Source organism: Lactuca serriola, chromosome 7 (genome assembly GCF_051521515.1).
Source record: "Lactuca serriola cultivar US96UC23 chromosome 7, Lser_US96UC23_V15, whole genome shotgun sequence".
In the NCBI taxonomy this organism is placed as follows: domain Eukaryota; kingdom Viridiplantae; phylum Streptophyta; class Magnoliopsida; order Asterales; family Asteraceae; genus Lactuca; species Lactuca serriola.
The window spans coordinates 136,033,607-136,047,211 of NC_136414.1; positions in this window are offsets into that span (position 1 = coordinate 136,033,607).

A 13,605-nucleotide genomic window follows, 5' to 3' on the forward strand; every position below is an offset into this window, starting at 1 on the left:
TGTGTGTAAAACGAACTAGTTTTAATCCTACTAACTTAGACACAAAGACAAACACACGAAAGGCAGTGTACCTATTGATTAGCAGTTTAGTTCAGGTAAGTAGGGTATCGAACACAGGGAACGCTAAACAATTAAAATAAATGCTAATATTATCTAAATAAAACAAGTAATAGAAAATGGGTTTTCTCTAGTTTTGCAAGACTAGAAACTTAAACAATTAACTAAAACATAAACTAAGAAACTAAGAGCTAAGCAAATAAAAATCAACTAAATTCAATAATAAAGAGGACTTCTGTTTTGGTTCGACTCATTTGTTCCCATGGATGATTTCAATGTATCAGATTAATTCTTCATTGGCTACCGACTACGATAATTAGGTTCACGTTCGCTATTCCTAATTCTTAGAAAACAAATTAACTCAAGCAATGGCCAGTTGTCTAAATTAACGGGTTTCCTAGATTATTGATTCGGGTTAAGTAAGACTTGTAGTGGTTAACTAAATTGACCCTTCAATTAACCTCTTGCTGATGTTCATCAAACAATCTCACACATTAACTTACCTATCTTCTAGTTAATTCTAGTTTCACATTCGTTATTCCTAGACATACAACTATGTGGTCACAATAAATCATATGAAATTAGCAACTAAGAGATGTTCATAAAACTTAATTACTAATTTATTAACAGAAGAATAGTTATTGTCAACACATAAGGTTCTTTAACAAGCTTAACTAAATATAATTACCAATTAAAATTAATTATACTCAAATAATCAATCCATGTTCACAAAATTTGTCTACCCTAACAGAAGAATAAGTTTTTAGCTCATGATTGCAGTAAACATAAACTCAAAAACGAAATCAAAGTATGTAAACATGATTCAAATCAAAAAGTTACTAAGAATAAACCAAAATTGTCTTGATTCTCTTCACAATTGAATGTAGGGTTGATTCTTCAGTTCCTCACGACCTAGCAGCACTTCCAATTGTTTCTCAGCCTCCTAGGGTTTCTCTCCATGCTAGGGTATCGATCTGAAAGTCCCTTTATATAGATTTTCACAAAACAGAGGCTACTCGGCGAGTCCAGTGACCTACTCGCCGAGTACATCACTTAAAACCCGTGTACGGCAAGTCAGCGCGTCCAGAATCCACTACAAGAAAAAAGGCCTTTTACGACGCTCATTGCGCGTCGTAAAACGCTCAGACGATGCGCAAATGCGCGTCAAGGAAGGCCCTGTCATAAAGAGAGACGACGCGCATTTACGACGCGCATTTATGACGCGCATTTACGACGCGCGGTTATGACACGCATTGCGTATCAAGGAAGGCCCTGTCATAAAGGAAGACGACACGCATTTGCGTGTCGTAACCTTACGACGCGCGTGTTTATGACACGCAATGCGTATCAAGGAAGCACCAGTCAAGAAAGGTCATGTCATAAATGAAGATGACACACATTTTTGCGTATCGTAATTTTAATTTTTTTTTAAAAAAAATATATTTATATATTTATTAATTTATAAATTAAATTTGCATTTAATCTCTCATAATAGAAATAAAATATCATATACAAAAAATGCAATCCATTGCATAATATAAAATAAAATACCATATACAAAAAATACAATCCATTGCATTTAATTTGTATGTATAACAAAGACATGTACATATGTGTTAAACTTGTTACCATTAACATCTAATCGTATGGACTCGAGTGTTAAACTTGTTACCATTACTATCTCATTCATAAGTCCTTTCAACAAGATTGTTACCTGCATAAATGAAAACAAACAGGAACCTTAACAGCCCAGCTATGAACAATATTGTTACCTGCATAAGTTTGTAAGAGGATAGCTTTCATTAACAATGGAACCACCTGTAATTTATTAAAAAAAACAAGGTCAAAACTAAAAACTAAGTATGCCCTTGCTCCTTTTTTCCCCTTAACATACGTAAATAATGATGTCTATCTTGATAAAGCTTGTTCCTTTTCTAGATTGTAAGAGGATTTTGATTGAGTCATTAAGTCCATTAAGTCAAAATGAAACAGATACTAAGTATGCCCTTGAATATGAGCCATCCTTTCATATAATATTTTTATAACAAATCAATAGAAGCTTTTTTATAACAAATCAACCAACCACATCAGTCATATATAGATTATTATAATAAAAACAAACAAACAAATTTACACGATACAATGAGTTAAGAATATCAAATCTGCTTACCAGATGTTCTAGAATCCCACATTGAACTGCAAGAAATATGTAAAAGATATAATGATGAGGGTGAGAAGGGAAATTAAGTCTTTTTCACAATCAGCTTCATTTCTGTTTAGCCTAAATAGAATATTTGTTCTTTTACTAAGCCTTACTCAACCATATTGTACCTGTAAATTGTAATTAGAAGAAGACTATAAGTCACAACAAAAAGAGAGGAAAAGAGTTGATCCAATCAGATGAGTTATTACTTGACTGTGGTTAACCAGAATGTGAAAACAGACTTTTTTAAAATTATGTAGTGGCTAAAAGAGTAACTATATCAAAGCATAAAACAAAACTTATAATAACAAAATCAAAATCCAAAAAGAAGTGTGCTTTGAAATTTGACAGGAAAAGAAAATGAGAGATCTGGTTAACATTATCATTCTCCTCAATAGCATCCAAGATAGTTCGATACAACAACAACGATGACCACACCTACAATCACATAGCCCGAATTAAAAACAAACACTTTTATTTACTTTTTGGGATTAATAATGGAGTAATAAAGATTTGAAATTTAAATAATAGAGATTAAGAAAATAACCTTAAAAATTGTGGGTTTTATGAGTTGGAAAATTAATGCATCGCCATCAACTAGTTAATGATCTTCAGCAAACAATTTCCATCCTCCACCAAGTCCTGTTTTCCTAGGGAGGTACTTTCTTGGCCACTCATCTCCATCTTCATGAACCAATGTCAATATTTCATCTCATTTAGGAAGGTAGATTTTGCAAAAATACACAAGGAGACCCTGAGTACAATTCATAATAACATGTTAAATAGAAATTTTAAAAAAAAAATGTTATTTCATGTGAAATGTGAATCATGTACATTCAGTTGCTGCCAAATTCACAATGGCGTTAAAACTCTCTCCCCTTAACAGCTTCAGACTCTGGTGCAATTTTACATGTAAGTTTTTTTATATATAACCTATAAAGGTTGTTGATATTTTATTTATTAATATTTTTGAAATAGTGAAATGGGACAGGTGTTCATCCAAAAGATGCAACGAACGGATGAATAGAGGTAATTAATTAATAATCAATTTTAAATTTCTTTAACATGAATCAATGTAATAATATTCATCGATTTTTGGGGGTAGTTTCAGGGATTCTGAAGAGAATGAGTCTCTGAGGTCTGAATCACTCAGATTGAAGAATCAATTACGTGATAGTAGTGAAAACGGGAATATCCTTGATTTTGCTAAAGAAAGATTAATTACATTATGTAATATATATGCCACTAAATACAACAAATTCTGGATTTTTCTTATAGATTACTTTTTAATGTTAATCAAAATACAACTGTTTCAAGGAACTCAAAACCTCATCAAAAACAAAGATCAAACACATATTGGTCAATGGGTTCACTTTCAGATAGAAGTATGGCTGATTTAATAAAAATCCCAGAGCACAACAACAACAATCAAATTCAAAACAATGAGGATCATAGACTTTGTGCTGAAGCATCAAGAAATGCAATTGAAGTTTTGAAAAGTAATGTTTCAAGGTTGGGAACGCAAGTGGAAATGTCAGATTTGGAGTTGGAGTCTCTTCGTAAGCAAATACTTAAAGAGAATAAACGAGGACAAGATATGTTGAAGAAAGTAACTGAACTTCAGGAGGAGAAAGAAGCACTTGAAGAGGAAAGGAAAAAAGATATTGCTACAATGAAGGAGTTTTATGGTGAACTAGACATATGTATGAGTAGAAAGAAACAGACATCAGTTACTTCATTGTTGTATGTAATGAAAAAGAAAACAAAGGGCATAAATGTAAATTAACTTAGGAGCAGTAAGAAGCTTTAAGTTTAAGATAAGGTTAAGCTTTAAGGTTAAGCTTTAAGGTTAAGCTTGCATAAAGAGACACTAACGTGCTTCTTATTTACTTAATAGAGTTAATGGGTAAAACACTTAATCTACACAACTTTATGGGGCTGTTTCTTTTTCATGTTTGTACCGTTAACATTAGGTTACTCCTCTTCAATTCAGTTGGTTTCCTATAGGCAAAAAGAATGGTATTAATTTGTTTGTTTAGTTTTAATAGCAGAAAGTGAAAGATGGAAGAGTTTGGGAGGTTGAAAAGGGATTATTTGATAAAGATTCCCCTGAACAAAATTCATGGCAGGCATTTCCTGAGGAGAATCCCACAAAAAACTCCAAATCTATTAGAATAAGATTATAAGAAACAATAGGCACCAGAACAAGCAAGTAGCTGAAGGCCGCACCACCAGATGGGGTTTTGGAGAAGAAAGCTTCACAACGGTTCCTGCCTCTGCTAGTTCTCACTCTCAAGTAAACACAACACCTAATATCCCTATCATCACCACTAATTCCGGGCGTTCTAGTTATGGGGAGGAGTTCAAAAACAAAGAAAGTAATTCAGCTTCACGACCTGCTGGATGGGCTGGTTTCTAGTATTATTATTATATAAAATCATGTGTTAAAAAGATACTTGTCTCATGATCATGTGTTAAAAAATTCAGTTTTTTTTAGAAGAATGTTTGCCATAATGGAACCAAAACCTCTGGGAAAAAGCAGTCTTTTTAAGCTTTATGAACAATATCAAAGCTGATTTGGAAAAGGGGGACAATGAAAAAAAGACAAACTTACCCATGAACTGACTTTTTGTTAGGCTTTGAAAGTTCTGAACAAATTGACCCAAGCACTTTAATGTCTGATAGAGGAATAGAAAGTGAAAAGTGAGTGTACAATCACATAAATGGAAAGTTTGACTTATAAGTTAAAATTTATAAAATAGAGTTGACCTGTGGTGAGGAAACATTAGCATTAATTTTTTATCATTTTTTATCTTAGTAAGCTTATTTACACTTTAATGAATAGATTGAAAATGAATTTGTTACTTTCTTTCATAATGATCAAAAACTACCTCAATAGATATGGAATTAAATTACCTTGCAATAGAGGAAGCTGACATATGCCTTCTTGCATATTCATTAGCTAGGCAGGTAAAAAACTGCAAAAGAGTAAATTTCTAGTGAGGGCCATCAATTCACAGTCATGTGTACGTCAGGTGATGTTATAAGGTCTGACTTAGGTGAGATGGCTCTTTCAAGCATTTCGTCAAACAGTTGGAGTGCATAGCTCCTCCCCTTTCTTTTTTGATCTATTTATTGGAATTATCACCACTTTGAGAGCATACAACTCCATTCTTCTTTTCAAAACATATAATTCAGCAAATAAGTTAACATATAAGGGTAGGAATACGAACTTAAGACTAAAACTGAAAACAAAATGACAAACCCCATCTCTCTTTGTAATCTTGAATTGGCTCAATAGCTAGAAAAAAAAAGAATTAAAATTGATCAAAAACTACCTCAATAGCTTATTTACATCACATATAAGAGACTATATAACGTTAGTTTAAATAGTTGGTTCTTGATTTTAAGAAGTTATTTTTGTAACCTAGTTGTATATATTAATAATTGGATACCTGTTACATGTGGTTGATAGATAGCTTCCCAAACAGCAGCTAGTTCTAAGCCAATAGCTATAAGCTGAAACGTGAAATAAAGTTGTTTACAGAGATGAGAAGTAGATACAGGAAAAAATCAGAGGCATAAAGTAGAAATTGACAATACTAGATGAAATCGCACATTTAGGGAAAAATCATAATCCTTTTTCTTGATTGAGAAGATGAAGTCGAGATATGAATGAGAAATTGCGTGCCCCCTTATTTGTTAAATGACAGAAGAAATAGGGCAGGGTAGAAGCGTCCTTTTCATACCTTAGTGCAATCAAACCTTGGGCTTGTAAACCTGAGGAGTCTTAGTAAATGTATTAGGGTGGGGAAGAGGTGGAACGGTGAGCCTGAGGAGTTGATATCTAATCTTATGTACCAATGGTGATATATGTCATTCTTCTATGACGAGTATGAGAGATATTATTTGATAGGTGTGTAGTCGCCGATGTTCTAGCCTGAGGAGTCACAACACCATTACTATTTCAAATGTGTTATGTTTGATTAGGGTTTGCACATAGAAGGAAGTGAAAGTCGATCGAAGAGGAAGGGGTTTGCAGAGAGAAAGAATGGAGAGAATGAAGTCGATTTTGGAGGGTAGAGAGCAGAGAGGAAGAGGAAGCGGGTGTTCAAAATTTTGGGGGATTTAGTTTCCCTCCTTACCTATCAAGGAGTCCCAGAAACGCGCGTTTATTAAAATTATAAAGCGACATTTGTAGAGGACGCCCTTTTTATTATAGGTGCCCTCCGTGTTTTTAATATTTTTACATGAGACACTAATTTAAGGGCACTCAGTAATGCGCGACCTAAATCCTTAAAATTTTTGAAGAGATGACACTTTTTTAATGTCGCTCTCTAATGCGTAACATAAATCAAAGAGCGTCGTGTTTTGCGCGTCGTAAAAGGCCTTTTTTCTTGTAGTGATCGCGAAAGTTCGATACAACTCTCCGAGTAATCGACCCTACTCGCCGAGTAAGTTTCGAATCAGCATTTTCTCAAAACACGAAAGTCGTCCGAAATTGTGTCTACTTTTCAGAACATTTTGAATATCGTCAATCGGAGTTACGGTTTATGAGATATGGCTAAAACACTGACGAGGGGTCAAGCTGTCCATCAACGTCCTTCTTTCTTCAAAATCCAAGATCCAAGCGTCCAATCGCCAATTCCGCTTCATTTTCCACCCGAGCATGTCTTTGTTACTGAAAATGAAATATTTAAGCTAATTAAGCACCTTTGGTTCATTAAATGAGACAAAAACAACATAAGGTATTAAGATAATACATGGATTATATGACTAAATATGCTCATATCAAGTACGCATTTTTATTCAAAATAACTTCATGAAAGAAAGTAGTTTAGAATCTACGGTGTATTAGCGTCCTTTCCAGAAAATCCTATATTTTCTAAATAAAAGCAGTCTTCTACCAAGACCCGACAAACTTATGTTTTAAAGAGTAATTTTCCCCGAAATACTATCATTACCAAAATATGGTATTGACTTTAAAGAAAATATGAGAATATCACTAGTAAAAATACTAGGGGAAAAATAACATATGCCTCAGCAGTAATACTGCTGACTAAGGCAAAAGAAATCATAGACTCCAGGAGAGTATCGGATGAATGATACGCCTGGCTCAGTCTAACAAAAGGAAGCATAGACTCCAGACAGTATCGAATGAACGACACGGCTAGCAAAGTCTAAAACAAGGAAATACAGACTCCAGACAGTATCGAATGAACGACACAACTAGCAAAGTCTAAAACATGGAAATACAGACTCCAGACAGTATCAAATGAACGACACAGCTAGTAAAGTCTAAAACATCCGGTAATCCTAAGTGGGTTGTTTCAAACATACCGTGTTACCTTAAGGACATGAATTATAAGGTAAACATATAGATACTCGTAACCATACTGATTGACAATAGAGTACTTGACGCCCTGCAAGCATCGGAATAAATGTGACATTTGTCACCCCTTGGCTTGGTAGGTCGGGGACTGTAGCTAGCAGTCAGGGTGTGGGAGTGTCGGTCCCGTATAGATCTATACACACAATGTCCGCTCTCCCTCCAGGAGACTCTGGTTACCAACTTGACAACGGGGAGATCCGTGTCTTGAAGATGCATCTCGTATTTTGAATTCTATTATAAGTACTGGAATAATGATATAGACTCACGAATGAACTGACTCCTTTGGAATTCTCCATACTAGAAAGAGTAAATAGAATCTCCTAACTATTCCTATAATGGTTACTAGTGTTTCTGGTCTATGAATGATGAATGGAAGGATGCCCTTGCTACCCAAGGGAAATGAACTGGTTGATGTAAACCTTTATGTCTATACATGTATACATGATATATAACTAATGTTTAAACGACCTTCGGACGGATAACCGATACCCACCAGACCACATCCCTACGAGGAAAAGGAAATAGGGTGAACTAGCCTTCCTAAGTTCTTTAAACATTATTTATATAACTATACAAATATAGGCATTCATTTAACGAAGTAAAATCATAGAAGGAAAACTTTGATGAAACCTTTGGAAAACTTTCATACATAAGAAATTTACGACTTGATGTCATTTTGTAAAACAAGTTTTGAAAATCTTTGGAATCCTTTGAAAAACCTTTCATAAACAGCTTTGAAAATGATTTGTATAAAACGGTTTAAGTGATGAAAACTTTTGATAAGAAATTACGACTGGATGTCTCTTAAGTAAACAAACTTTGAAAAACTTTGGATAACCTTTAATGATCTAAAAAGGGATATTCATACTTTAACAAGATACGAAAACATGATTTGGAAACCTTTAATCTGGATAAACAGTTTAACATGCAAAATCTATTTTGCTATACAGTTATTAATCACATGTGATTTATCTAATAACTGTACATTTCAACTTGTATTCCCCCCCCCCCCTATAAAAGCAGTTAAAATCATTTAAAAGGTTAATTCATAGGTATGAACTCACCTGTCGTGGGCGATTCGGATGAATGGATGGTATAGGACGCTAAGTGTCAAGCAAGGACTTGAACACACACTCGGATCCTATTAACATATAATGATACATTTAAGTATCTAATTAGTCATTTAATAACTAATCAAGCAAGTAAGGATGTCCAACTACATGAAAACACTTTGCTACAAGTGCTAGGAGTACTAAGGGTTACATATAAGGAGAGTATGGACTAACATTGGAGTTTACTCCTCAAATAGTAGTGTCTAGCGGTGTTTACGATTTTGGAACCATATCCCCCATGAGTTTACGGCCGTAAACTCATGGGAATGGTGCATTTGTGTGCTTTAAGGCTTCATGCTTGACAAATAAGGGTTCTAGAGTTGATTCAAGGGCTATGGAAGTGATTAAGGCTCAAAAATGGACACTTTAGAGAGTTTACGGTTTCTGAACCACTCCTTGGGGAGTTTACGGCCGTAAACACATGAGTTTATGGTCATAAACTCATGTTAGTCCATTTCTTTTGTGCTTTGGTAGTTCTAGGCTATGTAGGCAAGGTTCTAGTCACTTAAACAAACATTGGAAGGTGTTAAGGGCACTTAAAACCCCTTTAGAAGGTGTTTATGGTTTTGGGAGATCCCCAAACCGTAAAAACATGTTTACCCTCTTAAATTCATGTTTGGGTGTTCTTAGATCATTCATGCAAGCCCCTAGGCCATTAGCTAAGCATTGGAAAGGTTTTGGGAGGGTTTTTGGGCATCAAAACCCTCTTTCAAGGTTTGTACGGTTTTGGGATGTTCCCAAATGAAAAACTCTTGTTCTTGGTGGTTTTGGATGTTTAAGCCACGAATTTGCAAGTGTGATAAGCTAAACAACAAGCTAGGGAGGTTAACTTACCGTTTTGAAGCTCGAAGGGGCGACTTTTTACCAAAACCCGATTTGTAGAGAGAGAAAGTAGAGAGAGGAGGTCTCTAAGGTGTGAAAAAGGTTGGGATGAAACCCACTCAACCCTTATATAGGGTTGAGTTTACAGCCTGGGTGGGGGTCCACCCAACACCAACCGCAAACGGGGTTTTTCGCGACTTCCGTTAAACACGGCAGATTTTAAATTATACCTCCTTATTTTTGGTTCGCTTGACGAATATTATTTAAAATATTCCAACGGGTTTAAATCCGGTCAAAAATATTTTGGGATAAATTTGGCTAATTTTTTTGACGTACTTAATTACGGCGTTAAAACAAACGGAAATTTCGGGTTGTCACATATCACAACAACGAGTATAATAGTGCTCAAAGTAAATACAATCATCATAAATATAATTGAAAAAGTTACACCAAAGTATATGTTTACATGTTTCAAAATCAATTACATTATGATGACAAAATAAATTGTTTGACGATTTAACGTCCCATCCTCAAAGCGTTGATGTTTTCCTGTTTCACTGATTTCCTGAGAATACAAGTAGTTTTGAAAAAGTGTCAACAATTAAGTTGGTAAGTTCATAAGAGTTTTGTTTGAGGAATAAACCGTGTTCCTTGTAAAAGCGATAGAGTTTTATTTCCAGAAAATCCAATATTTTCTTAGTTAAGTGTGAAAAGAATATTCCTATATTATGTGATAATGAACCCTAGAAAGACCCGTAGATTTCTTCTATAATCGTCCAGCGTATATAAGTTATATAAGATTTAAGTTAAATAAACGGTTGAATATAGTGGCTCTGCCCTAGGTCCACAACCCAACGAGGAACAGGAGATGAGGCGGGCCCACCAATTCTAAGTCGATCGAGACTAGATTCTTATACAACTCTAGCATATACGCTTAGCAACTATAGCTGAAGTCTAACAATTCTAGATGAAATATAGCTTTAATATCATAAAAACTATTTTATGTGAACCTGGTACTTTGTATTTGTACCCTTTTTGTATAAAAACCTGGTACTTTGTATTTGTACCCCTTTTTGTATAAAACCGGTACTTTGTATTTGTACCCCTTTTCGTATGAAAACCTGGTACTTTGTATTTGTATCCCTTTTCGTATGAAAACCTGGTACTTTGTATTTGTACCCCTTTTTGGTATAAAACCGGTACTTTGTATTTGTACCCCTTTTTGTATGAAAACTTTTTGTAATGTAAATGATCATAAACTATACCTATTATAGTTTATCAAAATGTTTGAAATGTATATGCAACCTAACTATACCTATTATAGTTTAGTATGTTTGTTTGTGGTGTATAAGAACCCTTTTCTATGTAAGTCAAATGTATAGCAAAATATAACTATGTTTATCTTGCTTTGTTTTGTACTAATGGTAATGATGGAGGATTCTTACAATTCAGTGAGTATTTTCTGTTATATAATTATACCACAACAAGAAACACATGTAAAATATGAAGTCATCAAAGATTTAACACTTTGCTCAACATGTTACAAAGTGTGTTGAAAGTTATAAGTTGTTAACTAGTTTTTAACCTTTCTGCACTGTTCTAGAAAGATCATAGAAAAATCATACGAAGTCGAAAACAAATCTATAAATTCTGAGAGTTCCTAAAATGTGTCTAGTTTATTCATAATTTTATCATGATTTTTGGAAGCCTTTAACTTGTGTTAAAATGTTCATATTCACAGACTGGGCCGGATTTGTTCTTGAAATGATAGGCTGTTTTGTAAAAATCACCATAAATTGTAGAAAAATCGTATGGAGATGTGCAAGTAGTCATTTTAAATACAAAAACTTTAACTACATGCACCTAAAACAGTTTTGAAAACTAAAATGTTTAAATTGCCCAAAACAATCTATGAATGGGGTGAAACTTTTCTAATGAAAGTTGTTAGAAATGTTTAGTTATGTTGTTGGTGTTTTAACTTGTATTCTCCCCCCTTAAAACTTAAGAAAACATGAAAATAGAGGGGTATGAACTCACCTTATATGATTTTAGTGGGTGAATGTTGGAGAAGTGAAGTGTTCAACTCAAGAACACTTGAAGGATCACTTGAAGATTTGAGAATCTAACACACAAATGATGGTGTTTGTGTAGGGAATCAATGATTTGAGTGAAAGGGAATGTAATAACCATAAGGAGAGTGATGATACTTACCAAATGAAGATGGAAAGCTTGAAAAATGACTTGGAAACCTCGAATTTGTATGAGAGAATTTGAGAGAAAAGATGTGTTTATCTTTGGTGGGAATGAAAGAAATGAGTGAGAATGAGGAGAGAGGGTGGGTTTTCAGCCCTTGACTAAGAGTATGGTTGGTCAAATGGTAGGGAAAGTACCCTTGAATGAACAAGTATGGTGGGGAGGACAATGGTTGGTTATGGAGTGGGTATGGGGGTGGTTGCTTGTGTCATAAATCAAAGATAGGTCAACACTTCACCACAAGATCTCATTTAATATATATATATATATATATATATATATATATATATATATATATATATATATATATATATATATTCTAAAATAAGGATTTCCTTAAAAATATGTTTAAATTATGAATATTTAGGGTTTTATATGTTAAAATATGATTTTTGGAGAAAATCCCAAGTTAAAATAATTAAAAACAGGTTTAAAATGTTAAAAATATTGAAAACCGAGAAGGGAGAGCTGAAATCCGAAATTCAGGACAAGGCTGCTGAAGGGCTTCGCTGCTGATGCGGAAGGCTCATTGTGGTCCAAAGTCAGGAGAAGGGGAGGCTGCGACTCGCGTGCTGCGGCTGGCCTGCTACGGCTCGCTTGCTGCTGATCCAGTCCAAGAGGGTTCGGCCTCTAAGAGGCTTCGGCCCTAGGGGAGGTTTCGGATCCTTTGAGGTATTTTACCCGTTCTAACCTTGTTTTAAGCGATTTTTGACCCGGTTAAGGGTCGGAATGACCCAAATGACTTCAAAAAGTTACGGGAACTTTTGAGAGAGATTTGGGAGAGATTTCACATTCTTGGAGAGATTTCTCATACAAAGAGAGATTTGGGAGAGATTTCACATTCTTGGAGAGATTTCTCATACAAAGAGAGATTTGGGAGAGATTTCACATTCTTCGAGAGATTTCTCATACAAAGAGAGATTTGGGAGAGATTTCACATTCTTCGAGAGATTTCTCATACAAAGAGAGATTTGGGAGAGATTTCACATACTTGGAGAGATTTGGGAGAGATTTCACATACTTGGAGAGATTTCTCATATAAAGAGAGATTTGGGGTAGCGAGAGATAGAGCGAAAGAGATTGGGAGAGGCTTCTTTTATGACCTTTTTGAGTGCTTGGCTCCGCAACGCAAGGTCCGTAAGCCCAGTTAAGCCATGTTTAAGGATCTTACACACTCCCGATGAGTATGCAACATTGTTTATCGGTTATGTTCATTACTTAACGCTGTTTTAGGTTAATGAAATCTAGATATACAAAATTTTCAATTGATGATTTCTCCTTAGAATAACGAGTTGTACGGAAATAACATAGCGTAAACCCTAGTACACAAAGGTTAATTGAGTCGACTGGTTTGACTTGTTGATTTTAGTTGACTTTGGCTCGACCGAAAATTGACGGTTGTCATAGCCGTTCGCCTTCACCTTCCAAATCGTGAAACCCTAATTATATATGGAGACAAACCTAGCACGAACCTTCGTCTTATCTCGTGCATTAAGGCACAGAAGTATCTCCGAAAGAAGGATTTGACGTTTCCGGCTCATATTGTGGATAAGTCCAAAGAAGAGGTCAATATTCAGGACATTCCAGTGGCTTGCGAGTTCCCGGAAGTCTTTCCTGAAGATCTTCCAGGGATACCCCCAGAAAGACAAGTCGAGTTCCGAATTGATCTTGTACCAGGAGCTACACCCATCGCCAAATCGCCCTATAGATTGGATCATGCAGAGATGCAAGAGCTGTCCAGCCAACTCAGTGAGCTTTTGGACAAA